Genomic DNA, 25,759 nt, shown 5'->3' on the forward strand with positions numbered 1-25,759 from the left:
AATGCATCGCACAACTATAAATATTTGGATGTGTGTGTATGAACTTCCGAAACGGCTGGAGCATATTTATTTCAAACATGGTAGACAAATGATGTTCAATCTGGACAAAACATTCTGGGAAAAAGACCACCTAAGGGGTGGAAGTTGGAAGGAGCGACATGTAAAAATAACGCAAAATAACTTACATTAGTGTGCAATCCATAGTTTTCGGGGACGCTGAAGTGAACAGTGACGTTCCCAGTATCGTTTAAGCCCAAGTTCATTCTCATCAGCAGAGGGGAGGGAGGGGATTAAAAAATAACATGTCAAAAACAACTAAGATTTGTGTCGAATTCATAGTTTCCGGAGCTGGAAAACGCCTAACTTGTTTGAAATGACTTTTGGAAGATAGATACCCACTTCAAGCTGTTCTTTTATTCATATCAATGTGATTAAAAACGTATTCTATTGTCAATATTTATGACAAACGTAGAGTATCATCTGTATTTTTATCATTATATACCTACTTTTATTCAAATAAATATTCTAAGGGGAAGGGGATTCAAGTATTTCCCTTAAACTTATTCTCCCCGTACAAAAAATGACCATTTCATCTAGCTCTTACATAAAATAATTGATACATATTTAAGTCTTTTCTCCTAGTTCCTAGTAATAAAATGTCAATTTTTACCGACGTGATTTCCCTCAAAAACCCCGCTCCTGAATATGATTGAATTGCAATATTTTATGGCTGTGGTAATGAACACTCGTGTTTTTCAAGCATTAGTCCTGATTTAGTTAGGTAATATAAAGAGAGCAAAAGTTTCAGGAGACAAAAAAAAAAAAAAAAAAAAAAAAAACGGCTATATTGTACTCATTGGAACACAACGGGAAATCAACGTAATCTGAAATTTGGTGACGTTTAGAGATTGTACACTCTGTCCATCAACACTTCATATTAATTATGTAATGATATTAATACTTCGAAGATAAGTTATGAATGACATATATTTTAATGTATTTGTCCGGTGAGAACTCTTGATATCCAATAACAACACTCGTTGTATGCACTTGAGATGGAAAGTAAATGGCGATTGGCTGCGCTGGAACCACATTGATCGAGTTGAGGATAAACTCTTGCGATGCTGCGGGCATAAGATACAGTGCAATCGTGGCCTTGGCGCTTGCTGGGTCGCTCGTTGTACTCCAGCATTCTCCGTTGTCAAACGGAGCATATCCGCAGTCGCACACTCTCGCTCGCCCGAAGTCTCGAATCGTCGAAAAGAAACAAGAGTCAGCGGAAGACATTCATTCATACTATCTATAAAGAAACGAACTATTTCTATTTCTATTATTCAGAAACAGATACGGAAATATTATAAATGACACTTTGAAATATTAAAACTTTCGAAAAGTGGGACTGTTTTTTTTTTTCAAGTTCAGTTACACAATTTTCATTTGAGTGATGTGTGCGAAACAAACTTTTATAAAACGCAAGAAAATGTATCTAATTTTAGTTTTTGGGACACATGGTAAGTAATTTCTTTGCATTACTGTTGTTGCTTACTTTTTAATTATTATTATTATTATTAGACGTAACTATGTCAGGCTTAGATTTTATTTACAAGTAATTTGAAACAGCAGATAAACTTATTATATATTGATCACTTAGACTTCAAAAATTGCATCATGAAAGTATTGAAAACGAGCTTACATTTACGAGGAATTAATTTGAAATGGAAGAGTATTAGTTGAAGAAACTGACATTGAACTAAATTAACTTAGATACTTGACCTAAATCAACAAAGTAACTAGAACAATGTGAACTAACGTTATTGTTTGCTTACGGTTGAAATTACATCATTTTTGAGCTAATTTGCTGAATTTGCTTTATGGAAGTTCTTTTGTCACATTTTTCTTAGAATATCGCATATTCAATTTCCACTCTCGGGGCCGCGGTGGCTCAGTGGTAGAGCGTTCACCTCTGGTGTTTGGGGTCCCGGGTTCGATCCCAGCCCCCGCCAAGTGAACTTTGTGGTGGACAAACACCGTGTGCGTGGGTTTTCTCGGGGTTCTCCCGTTTCCTCCCACTTTCTTCATTCCACCATTTCATTCATTACTCATCATCACCGTCTCCTTTAGCCTAACCGGCATAACCGTGGGACGTAAAACTTAAAGATTTCATTTCATTTTCAATTTCCACTCTCCGTTTGTTTGCTAAATTTCTTACTTCGCAGAACTAAAAGCGATTTATTGTAACATTTTTTTAAGAAAAAGAGGAAAATGAAATGAACAAAAATAAAGGACGTGAATTATTAATGAAAATGAATGATTATGAGAGAATTAGTAGAATGAGAATGTGGGAGGAAACAGGAGAATCTTGAGAAAAACCCAGAAATAATATTATCTACTGCTAATTCACAGAGCCTAGAATCGAACGAGGGACTCCTCGCATCAGGAGCGAACGCTTTGCCATTTTGCTGACTTTTTTCTCTCTCCCTGTCTTTTGCACATTTTGATCACTACTTGACTTAACAGGAACATGAACACAGAAACGTTGAGGACATTTAAAAAGGTCTATGCTCTTCGAAGGACTCAAACTCTGAATGTGTTTTACCTCATGATACGTATATTGCTTTGCTACGAAAGAGGGGATTTTACACATTTTAACCGGTATAAACCAATGCTTGATCAACTTCTAAATTACATGGCACTTCTTTAGGTATTAAATAGACAACTAAGGAATATGTAGACAAAATACATTTGTTTGCCATACAGGTATCGATATAGTGATTTTTCTTAGTAATTAATATCGAATATCATTGATTGCGCCAAGACGAAGTGATTAGTTGGCGCCTGTCATATGTGCAATATTATCTAAAGTGCTATACCGATTTTCGTTGCTAAATTCTTCTGCAACTATTCTAAATCCTACCTTTAAGTTTTCGTTATTTCTGCTGCAGGTTAGCGTGTCAGTAATGTAAGTTTACTTATAATACTTTGTCAGCACTGTTTGGACATAATTCTTAATTTAATCCAGTTACGTTAAAATATTTATATTGACTAACCATACATATTACACTTCAGTATGGTAACTAACTGATTTTCTCTCTAAGAACTGTTTGTGTATTTAGTTAATAGAGTCACATCAACAGTGCAATCAAGTATTGACTACCTTTCTCAATAATGATTTCTTATCAGGATACCACGATGCCTGAGTGGAAGGCAATCACTTCTCGTGTAAAAGGTGCCTCGTTCGATCAACTGCTTTTATACAGGATCTCATCGCATCCGTTGGTTTTCTTATGTCTTATATACTGTTTCACCTTCTTTTATCCCACAAACTCTTCCTTATCCATTCGTTGCATTTATTAAACGTCTTCTTTACAAAGCATATCTGTGAGACGTAAGTTAAAGATTTATTTTTTCATTAATTTAATTCCATTTCATAATGTATTTACGTTTTATCCTTAGTCAAACAAAAGCCAAAAGATAGTGAAGATTAATAATAGATCACTTATAAAAAGATGAAACGGTTCCAAAATTTACTATGATTTTTCTATTACTGCCTATATTGGACGTTGCTTTTTCCAACTTTTTAAATTTCAAAAATTACATATTGCGAATACTTAATAATGTTTTCCATTAATCGCACTTTTGTTTCTCGTACAGAAATACATATTATTATTTGAATTAAACCAATAATTATTAAAAAATATCTCGTGAGCAGGTTTACATTTCAGAACATGTTGAATAAGACCATCCTGTATTATTATTATTATTATTATTATTATTATTATTATTATTATTATTATTATTATTATTATTATTATTATTAGTTTAATTAATATCACGATTACTAGTTACACAAGATATAGCACAGTTGATGCCAATCGCACCAATCAACTGCGACATCGCCTACCTCGCTCTAGTGCGTTGCGGTAAAACTGTACAGAAGAACACAAAACCTGCAGGTTTTCAATACATGTACGGTACATAATATTAGTACTTTGAAGAATGGATTAAAATGCAAACACACACTTTTTTTTTTTGTAATGAAAGTTCTTTATGTAAGTTACATTTATCTCGGATACCTGACTATGTCTCTCATCAATTTTCAACGAACTTCAAATTTTGTTACTGAATTCTCTATGTCTGTGCGTCTGTCCATCTGTCTGTTATTTGCGATTTTTTCAATTTTTGAACACTGCATAGAGTATCAAAAACTATCTGAGAAAGTGATTAAAGTTTTCGCGCCACTCTTACTATTCCCGAGATATTGGCCAAAAATAGTCAATTTCCAGAGATTTAAGGAGCCATACCTTGGGTCCGTAAGTCATAGAAGGATGATATTGGTGCTGATCAATACCTAAGAGGATGGTAAATATTTTGGTACCAAGTAGTAACCGGTAGCCTCTCCAACTGGACTACCGGTTGGAGAGGCCACAATACTTTTTGGAAAGTGGCCACCAATTAATATCAGTACCAAAAAATTTACCACCCTCTTAGGTATTGTTTAACACTAATGTCATCTCTCTATGACTTACCGTTCCTGTGATATTTGCCAAAAAATAGTTCCGATTTTGGGAAATTTAAGGAACCGTATCTCGGGAACCGTAAGTCACAGACAGTTGATATTGGTGTTGATCAATGCCTAATAGGATGGTGAACATTTTGGTACTAAACAGTAACTGGTGGTCACTAATCAAGTTGCTACTAACCAACAGGCCACCATTCCCCAGATATTAGCCAGAAAAGTTCGAATTTCGGGAGATATAGGGAGCCATATCTCGGGAACTACAAGTCATAGAGAGATATTTTGCGAATTTTTGCGAGAAACAAAACAGGGTGAGGATAAAATGATTTACTTTCACATGTAAGAACAATCACAGTTATCCTTCCCGCTCCATCTCTCCATTTTTTTTTTAAAGTTCGTTCTGGCAATTTCCTGGAGCATTCTCAACTGGGCCGTGGTAGAGCGTTCATCTCTGGTGCATAGGTCCCTGGTTCGGTCTCAGTTCACGCTAAGTGAGCTTTATGGTGAACAAACACCTTGGGTTCTCTCGGATTTTCTCGTTTTCTCCCACTTTCTTTATTCCACTATTTCATTTATTCTCTCATCACTGTCTCCTTAGCCAACGCGCCATAACCCTAGGACGAAAAAAAATTCATTTCAATTAAATTAAATTTGTAGTATTTAGTTCTCTGATGTTACTCAATTTTGTGTTTCTAATTTAAAATAATACAAGCTACTAGCATAAATTCAGTGTTACGTTTAAATTCAGCAAAGCAAATAACTTCAGTAAAGCGTAGTATAAGGTCGTCATATGAAAAATATAAGATGTGAAGACTATTTGATGTCAGAAAATTTTGGATCCACTGCTATTAGAAATAGAACCAATGTCAATCTATCTATCAATGTCAATCCTCCCCTTTCCCAAGTTGAGGGGTAGATTTTGGATTTAAACGACATCGAATGTTTCACTGTTCATCTCAGCGACCCCGAAAACTATGAATTCGGCATTAATATCGGCCATTTACGATCATTTAAGATCTATATGTATGTACTACCTCTTTTTAAAATTTTTACTGAATAACTTGAAGACAATGGGAAAATGAGTCAGGTAATATATACATACAGAATGATTAATATCAGCTAATAATTATTTTCAAGATCTTTTATGTAGTGTGGAATTTTAAAGGCCCAACACTTGTGACGTCATGAACTACACACTTAAATTTTGGTCTATAAATGAAGGTTTTCTGCGTTCATTTTTGATGTTATTTATTACCATCCCTAAAAAAATAGGGATTAGCTTAGCGAAGAGCAATTAATGTCCCATTTTAGGAACAAGGCTGTATAAGATGTGGATCTACACTTGAAAGTAGGGCGGAATCCAAATCGCATGCACTTCCTCCTCAGTCCAGGGACTGAGAACTTAATATGACTTCCTCTTCGACATGTATAAACGTGGATAGCCCTTAACGGTTCACTGCTTCCGGCACTGTTTGCAAAACAACATATCCACAGACAACTTCTCGCGAAAAATTTACCAGAGTTGTCACCAGGGGCAATAACTGCTACCATCGCGGAAAGTAAGTACACAAATAATCATAACGAACCATACCTGATACTCTTCAAACGCAATACACAAGATCAAACAAAGGTGTAGCCAAATGGTTACGAAAACTCGTTAAGGGATAGACTATTTGTTATGAAGTACATCCATGTTATACTTTTGCTTTTTTGGATTATATTGTTTATAGAGGTCTTCGTCCTTTAAAAGCAGTAGAGAATCTTCTACTGATAGATTATCTTTCATTGACATTTTTCTTCTTTCTCCCGTAAAATCCATCACAAAGCGCTACAAAAGATGCGTTTCTGCACAAAATTCCCAACATGGCACGAACACATTACGTCACTCTCTCATTAGATATTTTGCAAATAATCAAATCAAACTAGTGTAAGTTAAACTACATAGTATAGTAGCAATAGGGATATTGTTCCATGGTATAGGCGGATGGATAGTTTATGGATAGTTCTTTCCAACATTGTTGAATTATACGAGTGCCACAAAAAATAGCATCTCAAGCTTAAAGTTCAAATTATGGCCTATAATTGTGAGGTGAAAAAGAAACATAATAAACAAAGTGGACAAGGGCGCCCAACAGGGGGGGGCAAGGTGGGGTGCTCGCCCCCTAGAGAAAATTGTACTTCAGAATATCGAAAATCCAATAGAATTTTTACATTAGTTACAACAAAATTTGAAACTATTTCTGAAACTTCGCTTATACTTGCCCCCCTTTGGAAACCACAACATGGGCGCCCTTGGAAGTGGATGAGACTGGAATGCTTCGTTAAAATTTAGATAGCGGAAGGGAACGAGCGAGTTGCGTTACCTTATTTATGAGTTTATATAGCCTGTATTGTATCAAGGATTCCTTGTATGACTGGTGAGTGCTCTCTACCAGTGAAGACTGCAACACAAAGAAAATGTAGAGGCGATTCATACGATGCATAATACTGCAGAATTTTGTTCTACAAGCGAATACAATAGTGTAAGCAAGTGGCGAATGTAAAAATGTTAATTTCATTGTCGGTTAGGTGTTTTAATGTAAATAAAATTAAAAAAAAAAAACAACTAAGTATCGTTTCACATTGTGAAACAGCTAGTACAGTTCCAACTATAGAAGTGAAATATTCTAAGCAAAAATAATTTCATAATTTCGGTTTCGTTAAGCGGATAAGAGGAGATAGAACCTACTTTTGACATGCCTAGACTATTTATAAGAATCTCGGTGTATATCATTACTAGTTTTGCTCTATAAAAGTCTACTATTAAAATCATAATTGACAAATTTCAATTTTGCGCATGGGGATCAAAATTCAAACTCAAAGTGGTTACAGTTCCTTAATATATCCTGTTTCAATATAAGTTTTAGTGCCAAGTTTGAACCTATTTTTTGGGAACAGAAAATTTATATTTAACAAAAAATCTTTCACTGTTTTTGCTTTATGCAGATTAGTATTAAAACCCGAAGTTATAGTAAATTTATACTAGTTCTAGTGTCAGTAGAGATATCAGAGTGGAGAGGGAATCTGTTCTTGGAATCCGGGATGCATTTCAGACAACTCTCTCTTTTGCTGCTTTTTGCCATTTTTTTCTGTACAGTAATCAGTATTGAAATTAATATTTTTCTTCCACTTCAAGAATTAGGATTAGAGTCTGGATTTCGGCACCTAGGCCATTTTAGCCCGTCAATAATGAGGAATGAATCCCTTGGCAAGCACACTACTCGGCGAATTAGAGAAGAAGGAAAGAATGGGGTAGGAAGGAAGCGGGCTGTTACAATTAGGTACCATTTCGGCATTTGTCTGGTGTGAATAAGGAAAACTAGAAAATCTCACTCAGGAAAGCCAGCTTGAAAAAACACTTACAATTTTTCGACCGAGTGTCCCCATCGGGAATAGAACCCGGGACCATTCGCACCAAATACGAGAACGTTGTAACTTCGCTACGAGGCATCACTTTGCCACTTCAATTTACAATAGAGGGATTACACAGAGTGCTAATGAACTATACCTACAAATTGTACAACGTGATATGTGGGAAGAAGTATATAGTTTCGGATCTAAGGGAACCTAAAAGCGTAACAAAAAAACACATTGCATCACACGTTATTCCGTACATGAAGAACCGTGTAGCTGGCGGTCCCTAATACTTCCGACTTCTCGCTTATGCATTCCCTGTTCACTATTGTCAAAGATTACTTTTTGCTTATTTTCGACTTTTCCGAAGTTCATATGAAACTATAAATTCAGTATATCTGGGAATTCAATTCAATTGGAAACATGTCTGATAATTATACTCTGTGGGGAATCCCTTGCGCACTCACTGCAATATACTGCAATATAACTGAAATATATATTTTGAATGGAATATATATGGTTTCATTTACGCTGATATAGACTGCACTCCATGGTGCCTCGTGTTCGAGAAAACACGTGCTGCTATGTATTTTCTCACTCTTTTGAACAACCCTAGCACTGAAAGTACACATTTCCCCCATAAGTCCTTATTATTATTATTATTATTATTATTATTATTATTATTATTATTATTATTATTATTATTATTATTATTATTATTATTATTATTATTATTATTATTTTCTATTTTGATGTGAGGAATTACTTCGTACAGTTTGTTGGTATAGTTCATTAACACAGTGTACTTTTGAGACATTAAGTTTTAAAAAATAGCTATTTATTTCAGCTTTTGCTGTATGAGGATATTTGTTCAAACCGGAAGTGAAATGGATTTCAACGAATTCTGGTCTTCTTAGAATAATAAAGGCAGATAAGGAATCTTTCCTTGAGAGACTGAATCCACATTTAAAAGCTATTTCTCGCCATCTTTTATCATCCTTGCTCTCTTGCGATTATCATTGAAACCGGAAATGTATGACTGTCGGTTGAAATAGAGAAATAATGACCTGGTTGGAATCTAAAATTTTGGGATGCTGAGACCATACCAAAAATTTTTTAAAAAATCACCATCTCTTACCATTTTTCTTATATGTCGACACAGAAATAGAAAGATGGACAGATATAGCTGTAGAACATCATGGACAAACAAACTCTCTAAGTAAAATGTTAATTTTTGGATACAAATTGTATTTGCTGCAACTTTGGAAATTGCTTTTGTATTTCGAAAGTTAAAAAATTTGAAACCTTTAATAAATTTCAATTATTTGCAGATTTTTTTTTAAAAAATGATTTGCTTTAAATTTTATCAAAAGACTGTTTTACCAAAACCAGATGTTTTTCATGCGATTCTAAAATTCGGTAAATATTGTGAATCAGTCGTATTGGAGCTTGTAAAGAGAGTAGTTAATCCACAGAGCATACTGCAGTATTAAATGGAATTAGTCGTGCGTGAAATTAACGTTCATTTGCTGATTGTGATATATCTCCGCTTGATTATACCGAGTGATGCCAAAGCCGGAGGCATAATAAATACTTTCAGCTCCTTGCTATTTCTTGGTAATTATCATCTTCTATTTTTCTTACAGAAGACAATATCAAAGTACCAATAATGTATTTATAGCCAATTTCATATTTGATCATGAAGATTCGCTTGAAAGATTGAGTAATGAATTTCTCCATCTTTCTCTCTCATGAAATTTTTGGTTCAGGAACGACTGGTCATAGTTGATAAATCTATAAACAGCAGATTGAGAAAAAGATCTGTTTATAATATATTTTATTTATTTATATTTATTTATGAGTTTCCTTAAAAAAAATATAATCGCAGGTCAAATTTATGTAACTTACTTCTGTAACTTACTTATGTAACTTCGATTACTTCCAGGGCGTCATATTTTGACTTCTCAAAGTTGTAAAGCTATCTTGGTGTTAAGTTTTCCGATGTATATATAACATATTTATTATTATTACTATTATTATTATTATTGGTACTATTACATAGTCAAATTATGTATTGTATTGTATTCGTAATTGGACAATTCCCTAGCTTCATGGTTTGTGCGTGCATCCTCATTGTTCCATATTGAGATCTATTAAGGATAAGGAATTATTTTATCCTAACTTTAAGAGAAATGATAAATGCTGCAAGTTCCACGATTTTTAAAATATAATATAGTAAGTTAGTTCTCCACCATGTAAAACCATGTGTATCCGGCGCCTCCACCATGTAAAACTTTGTCTCATATAGCTTTTGTGGGTAGAGCATTTAATAAAAAGAGCGTCTGAAATCGACTCCCACTACCAGTTTTATTATAAAAGCTTCCACTATAAAAGTATTTTCACAAAATACAATACAAATTAATTTCTCTAGAATCAAAGGTTAGTTATAGGTGGTCTTTGACCGTACGGTCGCCGATAGGATCTCCAACAGAGCCCCGTAGCAGGTTAAGCCAGGAGATAGGATAGGCGTAGTCCCGTAGCAGACTAGAGGCCTGGGGTTAGGTTACTCCAAAAGTCCCGTAGCAGACTAGAGGAGGGTCACCAGAAAACTGGTCTCGAGCTGTCTTCGTTCATCCAATTTGTAGGGTACTTTGGGTGAGGGTGGCGCTGCTGCTCCGATGTCGTCTTCTGCTCCGTGTGAGGGGCCAGAAGCTGTCGTCTGCATGTGATTGTAGGTCCATCTGGTGGGAGATCCTCTTGCCGAACCAGTGGTGGTGTTTGTAAACACTGATGCGTGGAATTGTTTGTTTACAACATCACATAGGATATTACAATATAAAATAAAACTGTGTTAGTGCAATCATCAGAAGTCATTTGAATGTGAGATTCCCCTTTGTGCCACATATGGCAAAACACACTCTTATTTGTTATACAAAGAGCATCGGTTTCTGACAGATGTAAGAATGAATGAGATGGGCCATTGGTCAGAGGTCACTGATGAAAGACAGAGATATGAAAGACCTAACTACAGTGGAAAATTATTCCTAAAGTCAGAGCCGGATTTAGATTTAGTGGGGCCATAAGCTACTGAAGATAATGGTGCTCTTTATGTGTCCTCATGAACGTAGACCCAAGGGCGCCGATCCTGGGGGACCGAGGAGGCTCGGTCCCCCCCAAAGCTCATGTGGGCCCCCTATGGTATTTATGAATATACAATATTTGTCATAATTTGAATGCAATTTGTCTTAAAATCCTCATATATATACCTTCTGCATCTGAATGGGCCCCCCAAATTTACAGAGAAATCGGCGCCCTTGGTAGAACCCTATATACAGAAATGAAGAAACCAGTGATATTTTAGGAAACAGGCTAGCAGAAGGGGCTCCATTACTTATATCATAGGGGCTTACACAAACGAAGCACTATAGCTGTATGTAGATTTTACTTTATTTAATTTTTTTTATATATATTTTGCAAATGTGCATTCAATTTTTCTCTTTAAATTTGGGGCCTCGAAGATCGTAGGGCCCTAAGCTATAGCTTGTTTAGCCTATACGTAAGTCTGGCACTGCTTAAAGTGCACGAATTTTTTAGTTCATCAGTATTTCAAGAGAGCAATAAACTGCTTTTTCTGATTATATTGCTTAGAGGGCTTCTTTCTTTAAAGGAACATTCATTTCTTCTTCTACTACGAGATTCTCTATCATTGGTACCTTTTCTTCTTTTTCCTTCCATAAAACCATGAAAAGCCATCACAAAAGATGCGTTTATTGAACAATATACCGAATATGGCACAAACACATTACGTTCACTTTCTCATTAGATAGTTTGCAAATAATCACAACAAACTAGTGTAAATTAAACTAAATAGTATAGTAGCAATAGAAATGTTGTCAGTCTTGATCAGAAATTACCACTTCTTGAAGGGAACAAAAATACACTGGACTTGTCGGCCGTTGTGAAACAAGCTTAATTTCTCAATACACTGCAATGATTTCTATTCACTAGTTCACAGATTTGCCGCCATGTAGCAGTCAGAAATTAAACAACTGGATCCTGGTGAGTGGGGGAAAAAGGATCTATGTTCGAAGGTGGGTGCAATGTCTAGGCCTATACTTTAGAAACATAATATCGATTTGTGTAAGAAATGGCAAAACGTGGAATAGAGAGTTAACTAATCACCAATGCATAATTATATGTCTCAATCTTAGAAACATGAAAGGTAAATACCTTACTAGCGAATTACTGGAAATATAAAAGAGCCGTTTCAATATTGTTAGATTACTTTGTTGTGTCACTCAGCAGAAACACCTATTTCATTGTGATAAAAGCATATATTCTAATACACACGTAAGTGCAAACTAACATTACAATAAAACTACCTGAATGTCCGTTCTTTGTACGAGAAGAATAAAATTTATGGAAAATATTTGAAAGTTATATACAAACATTTTTCTGGTTTCAAATACTTATCAATGTAAATTTGATTTTCTGAAATTATGCTCGCAAGTGCTCACTAAAGTGTCCTTAAATAACTTTTCAGTATGTCAAAACCGAGTCAAGCCATTTTCTCACATCCGGAAATAGTGGATTTAGTCAAATCTTGGAATCGTTAGGCAAATTTTCAGTCAATTTCTGTCATCTTGAAAAAAGTCTAGTTTGTCAAAGTTAGATTGTCGTATGATCGCATTCTTATACTCGAAATCGGAAGGTTTTCTCTATTTCGTGCAAATTGTTACTCAGACTGAATTTTCCAAAAACCAACCTTAAGTCTGTTCCCAGTCTTAATAATTAGCCAAATTGTCTTTTTGTATGAGACATTCATACTGTGTATGTCAATATATATGTGTGCAATTTTCAATACTGTATGATAAGTATTTCGAAAGAAATTCGTAATAAATAATGTAAAACTTTTCAAGAAACCTATGTACCCCCGGAAAAGTTCCGTCGTAGAAAATTTCAATTTTCTAGACCAAGGTTAAATAGATTTATCTTCCTTTGGCACCTTCTTAGATCTCAAATTTTAGAAATGTCTATCTTATCCATAATCTGAGGAAAACATTTTTAGTAATTTAAATTACATTTTTGGAGATCCGATAACCGCGGAAACAGTTCAAGCCCGCCTTGCCTCCTTAAGTTCAGTTTTCGTAAAACTTCATCGTATCATTAACCTAGAATTCAATGAAATTTGTACAAAATTTCGAATTCTACATCTATAAGTTCCAAATGTATACTAGAAGTTAAAAGGAAAGGGGCTAAGGCTCCATTCTTCCATGTAGGAGTGCCATTTTGTAACACTGCACATCACGCTTGGCTGAAGGCTCAAGGAGAACATTTGTACAACATTTTAAGTTCTCACACCCATACATTTCCGAAGAGCTGGTTTGAATTCGATTCCCGGCGGAACCTAATGTGGTTCGGATCCTCATTAAGCTGTATATCCAAGACTCATTTAGCATTGTTGTTGAAAGAGACGCTAAATTCAAAATCAAATCAAACCGAAGATCTGGTAAAAAGTCGAAGAAATGTTCAATCCTTTTTTACTTCCTCACTCTAGAGAACATGGGAAATAGTTTTATACAAAATTTCTAGATTCTACGCCCAATAGTTTCTGAGATGTGGATAATGGCAAATAATATTCAATCTTTCCTCCCAAATACGACCGCATTTCAAAAAAAAAAAAAAAAAAAAAAGTGAGAAAAAAGAAAATAAACGTTTTATTTATAGCCAAAAGTGTACGAGGAACATTTATACAAAATTTCAAGTTTCGGAGACCTGGCAGACACACACACAAAATCATTCAAGCCTCCCTATGTCCCTTCGGAGGTAGATTTTTTAAAATGTTGTCTGATCTAAGAGTGTAAAGAATATTTATTTATCTATCTATCTATCTATCTATCTATCTATCTATCTATCTATCTATCTATCTATCTATCTATCTATCTATCTATCTATCTATCTATCTATCTATCTATAGATAGATAGATAGATAGATAGATAGATAGATAGATAGATAGATAGATAGATAGATAGATAGATAGATAGATAGATAGATAGATAGATAGATAGATACAGTTTCGCACTACATCAAATAGTTTTGGATATCTGCCAAACAAACAAAAAAGAGATTCACTCCAGCCCCGTTATTCCCCCTTAGGGGCTGTATTTCGGAAAATATTGTCCGATCTACAGCCTGGAATGCAAAGAGAAATTATATTACATTTCAAGGTGCTACTAATAGTTCCGGAGATGTGACTAACGGCATGATATTATTCAAGCCCCATTATTCCCCTTAAGGCTACATTTCCTAAAATACGGTCTTACCTAAAGCTTAAAGTGAGAGAAGAATATTTGTACAGAATATCAAGGTTTTACTCTACGCCTAATAATTGCGAGATGTAGCGAAGGGCAAAAAAATCATTAAGTGTTACTTTTAGTTTCTGTATTCAAATCTATCTCCATTCCATTACCAGTAAATCCAAGAAAGAGCTATATGGTTCAGTTTTCAGTCGGGCTCATAAATGTTTTATAACTATCATTGAAATATATTATTAATTTATAACTCTTAAACTAAATATTGTAACTCAGTATGACTTAGAATTACAATCTTTGCGTGCAAAATAATTTCTTAAATTCGAAATTGTACGACGAGTGTTTATGACTGTGAATGCTGCGTAATCTAATGTATTTTGTATTCGAGAATGGAAAATAAACTCAAAATAAGAGTCAACATTCTCTTCTTATAAAGCTACAAATTTGATATATAGCAGTCTGGGTGACTATACATATCATAAATCGATTTTATGTGTATTCTCCACCGATAACAAATGTAACAGAGGTCGTTGAATCCATTTATTGAAGCTGATAACACTAGTTGTCTACTTCCGTTTCTGCAACAAAGAAAACAACTTGTCTGATAAACTGCTTTGTACGCATTTTATGCAATTCACCAATGCATAGAGATATGATTTGTATCCAATTTTGTATCGAGCTATTGAACTCGCAGTCGATAAAAAGTAAAATACAATGTAGGTTTTCTTTTTGAATTTCAGCGTAGTATATATTTATTTGTATTATGTCAATAAGGTTATGAAAATAACACCTTATACTAGTATAAATAGTTCCCAATCTTTTTTTTTTACTGATGACATATTTTACTGAACTCTCAGGAGATCGTTATACGCATGTTTGATTTTTTATTAATGACAATATACTCGTTAATCATATTAGATAAGACTGAATTTCTAAAAGAAAAATAATGACTGTATGTAGTGCTGAGCATTGTTCTTCCACTGTAAGTGTTGACTGGTGCAACCTGTGTCAAATTTTATTGTAACTAATTATTAAAAATGCTTGATGATTTTTATCTTTCAAAATTTCTCAACACATCCGTTGGGAACTACTGCTTTCGAAAACAGTCGAAGTATTTCTTTTCTTTTCTTTTTTTTTGGGGGGGGGGGAAGTAGACTATTCTTTTTCAATAAAATATGAACGACGTATTTAGGCTAAAGCAGGGGTAAAAATTAATCTCAAAGGGAAGGGGGACGCACGACGTCATGCCGTTCCCCGTGCCTATCTTTGGTCATTTTATTTTTAGGAAGTAGGGGTGAGGGGACACTATAAATATTTTCTGGAAGTGAGAGAACGGCATCTCCATGCGTCCCTCTCCTTTTACCCTTGAGCTAAAGCTGTAATAAGTTAATTATAAAGAAACCCCAATGTGAATCTATAAACTAACATACTTTTTATCTAAATCTATGAATATTTTTCCTATACTTCGTTTATACAATAATGTTCATTATAACAAACATTACTAAAATGTATTTCATTTTTCCTTAAAAATATGTTTCGTGTACTGTGAACAGAACTGCTGTAGCGTAGTTGGTAAAGCGTCTACGTCCTAACTGGGTGTTAACTAACGGGCTACTATTTATTCTATTTTACAGTAAATCAATCACATATTCCACTCAGTTACAAAATTAAGCCTGCGAATGAACAGAAAGCAGAAATATTATCTAGAATTCCTTGTTAACCTCATTATATATATATATATATATATATATATATATTCAAACACATACTCATCTACACATTTTTACCTATTATTAATCAAAAATTAAACCTTGGATTCTGCCTTTCAGCCTATATCTATAATTGGAAATAAATTACCAAAATGAAGATTTCCAAGTAACTTTTAAACTTGGTAACATATACAATCAACAAACATTAATAAAAGGCACTGTCCAGTGCACTAAAATTTCTCTCTCCAATTTCTTAAACTAAATCATATTGCGCTGCAGTAGTTAAATGAAACATGTTCTTATAAAATACAAACAAAAGATTTAATGCGTTTTCAGAAATTTCACCCCAAGAAAACTTATCCCTGAACACTGTCCCTAGTAATTTATTTTCCAAAACGTGGGACTTACGTCATATGTTTAGAATTATTAATGAAATATTTGCTTATAAAATAACATCAAAGTTGCATGAGTGGTATTTTATAAAAATTTCAAAAAATAAAAACTAAAATAAAATAAACTCACTACAACAGTAAACTACTTCTTGTAGGTACTCTTACGGAAGTGATTTATGAAATATCATAGGAATAATAACAATAAGACATTTATTTATAAAATATGATTTAAATCGCCTGAGTTGTATTTGAGAAAGTTGTCGGAAAAGATAATCCTCGAAAGTAAATTGCCTCTTGTGATTCTTTCGTAAGAAATAATTTACACAAAATGATAGAGTTATTAATTAAATGTTTATATGTACATTTACATTTATATGTAAATGTTTATAAAAAGTACAGTACAGTACTGTAAAAGTACTGTGTAAAAGATTCGCATTGATACGAATCTTGGTTGGAATTTCTCTTATCCAGGGCTCCCCTTGAAATTATTATTAGGTGCAAATTCTCAGGATAATAGTACACTTTTAAAGTTTCTAATTGATTCTCCTTTGAAAAATATTTCCTGAGAAATATACATTTCCTTAAAGGTAGGAGAGACAAGATTTTCGAGGGTTGGTTTTTATTCATCCCCGGTATATACCACACTAAGTGAAAGTTATTTGCTCTCAACTTGCTTTATTGGTATCTCTTGATTTTTTTTTGAACTGTGATACCGTTTTCTTACAGACAATCGAACATACTGAGTACCGAACTTTAGCACAAAAAAATACAAAAGTGTTTCAGAGACACAAATATTCGCTTACTGTTTCTTTAAATGCAAAATACGTACAATTCTGGACAATTAATTTTAAAATAAGATTTCTTCAAAGATCATCAGTAGAATAAAGAAAAGAAATTATGTGGCTTCGATTATCTAAGTTTCGGATCATACAGGTTTATATCTCTACCATGTTCAAAATTAGTGGGAATTTACTCATACACAATGATCCAGATAAAATTATTATTAAACACTCATGTGGAATAACAAGAAGAAAAAGATAATTTGCAACCTAACTAATAAACGCATATGATAATAAATAATATAGGAAACCATTAAATGGGAATGTGGAAACTATAATTACAATTAAACAAAAATTGAAAAGTAGGTAATTAAAAACATAATAATTAAGACTACAATCTTAAAAAAATCTTAATAATTAAGAAAATAAAAAATCGCTAGAATTAAATGCTTAAGAATCATAGGAAACAATATATAAAATAAATAAATAATAACAAAATAGAAGAGTAGATTAGATAGATAATCCTTATAGATAGGTAGGTAGATAAGAATTAATAACAATAGAATGTATTATTTAAGTATTTTATATCGTACTTCATATTATTATAGTTGCTGGATTAGGGATAGAAATATTAAGTAGTATTGATCAGGATAGGTGCAAATAGAGTTAAGCAGAATAGCACTTCGCAAGGAAATTTCTGTTAATTTTTCATAGTTTATTGTTTTTTTTTTTTGTTTGTTTTGTTCTTGTGCTGTGGTTCCTTTGTTCTTTCCTTTTCCCCTTTTCCTTCTCACTTTTTTCTTTCAAACATGGATATCCAATAAAGATAAAAAAATAAATAAATGGTTATGGTGATAACCCGTTCCGGTCAAAAGTTTCAGATGTCGAATCTGAAAAACGGGCATGATAAAAAAAAGATAAAAACTCTCGCAAACGCCATATTTTTAAACAAATCCTTAATTATCTATTGCTTCGATCGATTGACTAATTTCCATTTACACCCCGTGGCCCCACGTAGCGTAGTCGCTAACGCTCTCGCCTGTGGCGTGAAAGGTCCCGGGTTCGGTTACCGATGGAGACGCTCGGTCGAAAAAGTGTAAAAGCTTTTTCAGGCCAGCCAACTTAAGTCAGATTTTCTTTGGTTTTCCACATTCATACCAAGCAAATGCCGAGATGGTACCTAACATGCAGGTCTCAGGCAGCTTCCTTCCCTTGCCTTGGATAGTGTGATCGCAGAGGGACGTCATTCCTCATACGTGAGGGGCTAACATGGCCATACTTGGCAAAAGCCCAGAAATCTAATTTCTAATCCTGACCCTAATCTATTTACATAATTTGTCATCAGCGAGGCTTTATAGTATTAGTTCAATGCGGGATCAGCATCACTATAGTGCTTCGAAGTCTCCCATCAGTGATCTAGTCCGTAATCTCGTACAGAAAAGGAACGCATACTAGTCCTTAGACCAGCGAGTAGTGCTCATTTGATTTCCAGCTTATATAAAACACAATATACAGTTAATGGGCATGTATAGATACTTTGTAGCAAATGCAGTGCTCAAACGGTTATGCCTTTTCGACTAAAGGAGACAAATGTGTAATGAAAGTCAATGATTGTAAGAGAATTGCAAAACGAGAATATGCTAGAAAACGGAATAACTCCGAGAAAACCCACAGATACGATGTTGTGCATTTCACTCACTTGGTCTGGGATCGAACCCTAGAATCAGAGATGAATCCTCAAACACTGACCCACTGTGTCTCCTCATACTTTAAAGTAAAAATTTTACTCTAGGTTACAGGTCTAATTCGCTCAACATGTGCGTCAATTTTTAGCTAAACTTGCAAACCTCCTCTAAGTGTTTACAAAGAAACTACTTGGATGGAGAAAATATTCAATTTACTTCAGTCACATGTGAAATTCAAGCATACTAAATCTAACAGTGTAATCTATAATGCATTGTAAAATGTGCATGTTAAAATTCAAGTTGTGTCTGTTGTTCCTCGTATATAGCACAAGAGAGTTCAAACTTTGCCCAGTTTAAAGAGGAAAAAGATAATGGTATTTTCTCGCATCATCATCTAACAATGTTTTTCCCCTGCAAATTTGCAAGATCTGGCCTTGATTATGTAGCAAACTTCTTACGACGCTTACCTATTTCTTCATTCCCTGCAGGACAATTGGACGTGATGAGGGAAATTTTCTCACCAACGTTTTTCCCGTTACCATCTTAAGATCTTTCGTCTTCTTCCTCCTCTTCTTCTTCTTCCTACTTTTCACGGTGTAGAGCTATTTGGGATAAGTATTTCTGAAGGCGATGCATAGAATAGAAAAGCAGCAGTGAGCGAAATTCGAGGTAAGAATGTTTCCAGAGGGAAAACTTTTTTTTTCAGGAGGATGAGGTAGAAATTACAGCAGGGTGGGTGACTGAAAAGTGTTAGCAGATTGATGGACGTACCTTGCTCAGTTGATACGTCCTCTGCTTGCCAAATGTCAGAAAAAGAATAAAATGGAAAATATCTACTTAAACCATATTCTGAATTCCTTTCAAGCGGATTTTCCTCTGAAAAGAAAGAAAGAGAAAAATCTATTTTTTAATATTTGCCTTTTCTTCTCTTTCGTTCGTGAAAAATATGACAGATGATAATAATATTAAGAAAAGAAGAAAAAGAAAGAAAGAAAGATTCATGAATTCTTCTAACCAGCACGGTGTGGCGCATTCAAAGAAACGAAACCAAGAAGAAAATAATTGTTGTCAATTTCACAGTTGGATAGGTAAATATCTGAAAGCTGTTGGAGTTTGATAATAAGATTTTTCGTATAAGTTTACTGATGTAGAAACGTATGCTATCTTAGTTCCTACTTTTTGCCTACATTGAACGAGCAGAGAAAACTCTGCTGAACCAGCAAAAGACCATATTTAAGAAAGTTTTGGAAAAACTGAAAAGAAAGTGTGTATATCAGAAAACGAAAAGAACATTTCTATATTGCTTCAGGCACGTCGTTGACTAAACATTGATATCAATGCAGATAAAAGGAAGTTGTTCTCCGCATTACCTTTCTGTTTTCTTGTTCATTTTATGACAGCGTGGCTATATGAGACGTGGGTTTACAGTTTAAGGTGGAATCCGACGTTCAATCAGGAGCGGATCCAGGGGGAGGGGGCGATCGCCCCCTCCAGAAGAGGAAACTTTCTTTTTGTATATATAAATAAAACACATCCCAGAGCTTGGAGCTCTTAAAATTAGCTCTAAGTAGCAGTATTACAACCACCCCCAGAAGTCTCTCCTGGATCCGACCCTGCGTTCAATGCTCTCGGACCGGGAATCAAATCCAGGACCACTTGCACCAAAGACGCTCTCGCTAGCCACTAGATCGACTGGTAGAATTTTCATTATTGATGTTGCGCCCTTTTGAATGTTAAGAAGACAAATACTGTTCTATAAATAAACATACCATTTTACGTAATATTAGTTTTAAGTATTAATAATTAGGCTCCTTATTAATATTATTAGCTTAATATTAATTAGGCTACTTATCAAATGAATTTGATTTTCCAAGTACCTAAAATATGAAATTATAAATCCAAAAAAAGGCCAATTTATATAACATGTAGAATTTCTTCATCCCCCCTTTAGACACCCTAAACATTAGAAATATTAACTTTTGGCAGTTTTCCTGTGGATTAGTACTTGAAAGCTACAATCGTGCTAAGTTTCAACTTTCAACGTCAACCAGGAGTACCCCTTAATTTTATGTCAGTTCATGTAGTTTTATATATAGGTAGGATAGATGTAACGCAACCTTGTGAACATATTAACTTTCGTAACTGCAATTGGACTTCAATGACACTTTGCTGATACATTAAGTGCCTTAATACCACGATCCAGTTCGACGGTGACTGTCGTGGATGCAAGGGAGAGCTAACACCCTTGCCATATAGACGCGACAATGATCATAGAGCTAGAAAGATGGAACAAACGCCACTTTTTCACAACTGAACAGAAACAAAAGCGGGCCTAATTGCTGCACCATGCATACTTTTTGAGATCTAGCGTGAAACATATCCAAACAGTTAAATTTTTCCGGGCTACGACCATCGTCACGCACGTGCTTTCTTCGCGTCTTTATCATGTCCTCACCTTTTTCTCCATGTAATATTAGTTATGACTTTTCTTGAAATAGTTTATTCACATACAGAATTACTTTGTGGCCTAAGCAGCAATTTTTAGCAGTTTGCTCTCCTGAGATACTACGCCCCAAAAATATAATCAAAATCATAAACTTCAACTTTCGGACCTCCATAAATCTACGGTGCCAGTCAGGGCCGGATTTAGAAGGGATGCAAAGGTGCACGTGCACCCCCTTTGTTGTAAATATACACTATCTAAAATGAGAAGCTAGCAGTGAAAATACCAACACTTTCCGAAACTGTCTAACATCAAGTTTCCGTTTGGGGTTTAAAGGAGAGCAGAGGTTTGCAAAAGCAATGGTTTAAGTCGATTTTCAGAAGGTTGAAAGAAAAGGATTCACCAAGGAAAACAATACAGCATTTGTTAACTAGGGGAAAAAACAAAAGCCAGGAGGAGAGAAGAACACTTTTTCCTGCATAACACTTACTACCCTCTTTAAAATACTTTCCTCCGTTTATTTATTTATTTATTTCGACTTATTTTACATGTCGAGGTTAAGGCTATATGAAGCCTTATATACCACCTAAACATGATACAAGATTGAAAAATCAAAGAATATAGTTAACAATAGCAAAAGAAAAAAAAGTTAGAAAGTAAAAGCAATACAAGAACCAGACGTTCACTTGAACACACACACACATAACACACACAAATATAATATAGTCCTACACTAAAGTACATACATGTTACAATATGTAATAAATGTTGAGTTTTATAACTTTATGATAAGCTTCTCTATTGGCTCTTCTGTCTCGTGTCCATTCAATCCTGCTTCGATAACAATAAATTATAAACTACTCTTTTGAAAGATACTAGAGAGTTTGACTCACGTACCGAGGTTGGCACAGAGGAAGAGACGGGAATATTTACGCCTTCTAAAGTTATATTGGGAATAAGTGAAGCATCTATTAACATTGTTGCACGTTTGAAAGTAATTAAAATTGACTTTGATTTGACTGGATTTATAATCTAACAATTATCTGTTGACCATTTAGCCAAATTACTCAAGTCTTCGTTCATCTTTGTTATACATGTATCTATTTGCCTTGGTGAAGAAGATAAATACAATTGAACGTCGTCCGCATACATGTGATACTTACAGTGTTTTAGAGATTGTGATAAGTCATTAACATGAAGACAGAAAAGAAGAGGCCCTAAAACACTACCTTGAGGAACCCCACAAAGGAGGTTACGCTGACCAGAAACTAAGTTGGCAAGTACCTGTACCACATACTGTTTTCGGTCGCATAAATAATTTTGGATTCACTTAGCAGCTGAAGTACAGAAGCTAAATTTTTGTATAAGTTTCTGTAGCAAAATGTCGTGGTTTATGCATCAGTATTGTCAGGGGTAAAGAATATTGTCACATGTCACTTTGAAGAGTTTCAATGTGATTGATTATTGGTGCACGTTCCTCAGACAATCCTGGATCCGGCCCTGTATATATATATACAGGGCCGGATTTAGGGGGTGCACCGGAGCACATGCACCCCCTTCACTGTAAATATACACTATCTGAAATGAGAACCCAGCAGTGAAAAACCAACATTCTCCGCATCTTTCTGCTATCATGTGCCCGTTTGAGGCTTAAAAGAAAGATTAGTTTTGCAAAAGCAATAATTTTAGTCGATTTTCTGAAGATAGAAGGAAAAGGATTCACTGAATGAAGAAATTTTCCTCATTCACACCACAGATGCCTAAAGGCATTTTAAAACTTAAACATTTAAATAAAATGTAGTGGTAGTTATTGGTGCACCCCCCTTCAAGAACTCCTGGATCCGGCCCTGGTGTCAATAGTATCATTGCTGTGGATATTTCTGCAGACTCCTTATTGCAATAGTATTCAGCACAAAACTTACGAACCCTCCACTTTATGCCATTCCAAATATTGTCCATTTAAAAGTGTAATTTTCTGTAGTTTTTCCGATGATTTCATGTATTACTTTGCAACTCTGCATATTTATTTAGAAGCAAAAGTTTATATTTTGCGTGTACCTAAGTCTCTCCTGTAAACATTCGTTTTTGTTTGGTGTTCGTCTCATTCGTACATCTTGAGCAACTGTAGTTTTCGTAAACGCTCCAACTGCACTCCACCGTATTTTTTGTAAATTTGCACTCCACCGAAAACAAAGATGGCCACCATTCAGGAACACTTGTACATACGAAAACATGACTGATGTTACTGACCTTTTCATACAAATTGTTCGTCACATTCAGATTTTTATAGTTTTCGGAGATGGTCGAGGAACCATTTTCACCATCTTTGGACCACTTCAAATGGATTGAGCTTTAGGGGACTTGGAAAACAAACAGTTATAGGAACCTGGGGATCGATCCAATTTTGAATTTGGTCTGTCGTGGAGATCTCGTAAAATATATATTAAACAACTTCTTCTATTCCAATGTCTTATATATAGATATGGATTTAGCATTTAGCTTCAATTTATACCTTTATTAACAATTTGCTTCATTATTTATAATAGACCAGTCACAAGGTAACATTTTGGCTCTCCAGAGCTAAAATTATTTGAGAAATTAAATAAGTTTGATATCAGGGCTGGTGTGTTTTGGACAAACGAAACGAAGTGTATTGCAAATAGATAATGATGAAATGATTGGTGGAATGATAAGTTAGAATTAAAGAAGATAAGCTTATTCATAGAAAACCATCGTACTTAATGTTTGTGTACTACGGGATGAATAAAAAGAATGTTCCATGTAAAGTCCTCTGTTTATGTCCTGCAGATAAAAGAAGATGAATATTAAGTAAAAGTAACTAATGTTGAAAGATGTAGAGAGAAAGAGTAGTGAAACGGGAGAATTACGAGAAAGCACACGGGCATTACATGTATGTTATCCATCATAGACTAATATAACCTGAGATCAAACGTACACTCAAATCATCATAGCTACCATCATTCAAGTGTGTGTTATATTGTCTCTTTTACAGTACAGGAAGTAACTATATAAGCATTTAACTTTTGTGTTAAACAATGGGTACTAAAGACAATATAGAAGTTTATGAAGTAATTGCATTCATGTACTTTACTTTAGATTTATCAAAAAAATATTGTAATATATAAGAAGAACTCTGGATCACAATTTGATGTTGCAACGAATCACGGATACTCTCATGGATCACTAGGCACAGGACAACCATGAAACATGCTAAGAACGTGTGGTCGGCTATTGCTTCAAATTCTGCTTCAGTGATTGCCTGGTGGACGTAGAAGATGCTACTTCATCTTCTCCGCCAAATACGATTCTACTCCCCTGGTTGGATGTCACGTAACGAATATAGACCATCTCCAGAGCGACCGTAATAACATAAAAAACATAAACCATCTAATCATATCGAATCAATCTCAAAGCCAATTATATATATATATATATATATATATATATATATATATATATATATATATATATATTAATTTCTTGTGACACATTGCGATTTAAGTCCACGGATCTGTTTTTTCTAAATAATTATCATAAGCACTACTTCTTGATTCCCATTGACCTAGTTTCACTTGAGAGTTTAGTTCACAATTTCTTTGTGGTAATTATCAGAATACTTTTTGAAATAGTTTAACTACAATAACAAAATATTAATATTTGAAAAATAAACATTTCAGATGTTTCGAGCTGAAAATAGACGATCTGTATACTGAAATGAGATATTTTAATAATAATAATAATAATATAAATAATAATAATAATAATAATAATAATAATAATAATAATAATAATAATAATAATAATAATAATAATAATAATAATAGTAGTAGTAGTAGTAGAAGAAGAAGAAGAAGAAGAAGATATTGGTTTTTATATTGTTACTGTGCGATACTCTAAGACGTCATAGTGTATGAATTTACTTTATTTTTATGTATTTTTCATTTATTGAACCGGAAATAGTTCCAGAAATTTAATTTATGATATATAATGCCCAGTGATGTGTGGACTGAAGTTTATGAGCGGAAAAAATGACTAATTCAATTTGGTTGGAATTTTCTCATGCATGCAAAGTTTGTGGTCACGGTTTCAGTTGAGCTAATGTAATTTGGAATGTTGCCCAGGCACACAGAACACAATTGTAAACAAGGTAAAAATTCTGTTTTGGAAAATTCTAGTTTTTTAAAGGAAATATTCCAAGAGTACAAATATCTATGGACTGGGATAAAAGTAAAATGATAGACAATGTATATAAGCATTCCATTCCAAATTATTTGTCTCTAAAAGATAACGTTTATTTTAGAAAAACTATATATTGACTGTTAGTTTTTATCTTTGGTGAACAATGCCCAATCAACAGTAAGCAATTTATAAACGGAAGATATTAATTATATACTTAAATATACGTAATCATATGTTTGTCATGGTATATTTGACAAACAAGGTATTAATTGAATCTCAATGGAAAGAGAGAGCACATGCTTTGGTTGACACAAAAGAGTATTTTCCTCA

The 25,759-nt window shown here is 34.2% G+C and overlaps 1 protein-coding gene across 1 annotated transcript in view; it reads left to right on the top strand.

Annotated features, from left to right (window-relative positions):
* Window positions 1-1,158: 1,158 nt before the first annotated feature.
* LOC145691507 (trace amine-associated receptor 8c) overlaps window positions 1,159-25,759 on the top strand; it is a 435,100-nt gene continuing 410,499 nt past the window's right edge. The window contains exon 1 of the mRNA XM_081766917.1: window positions 1,159-1,511. The gene's annotated coding sequence lies outside the window, so the exon portion shown is untranslated. The remainder of the gene's footprint in view (window positions 1,512-25,759) is intronic.

This window comes from Thermobia domestica, chromosome 1, assembly GCF_964235325.1.
Source record: "Thermobia domestica chromosome 1, izTheDome1.hap1.1, whole genome shotgun sequence".
Classification (NCBI taxonomy): Eukaryota; Metazoa; Arthropoda; class Insecta; order Zygentoma; family Lepismatidae; genus Thermobia; species Thermobia domestica.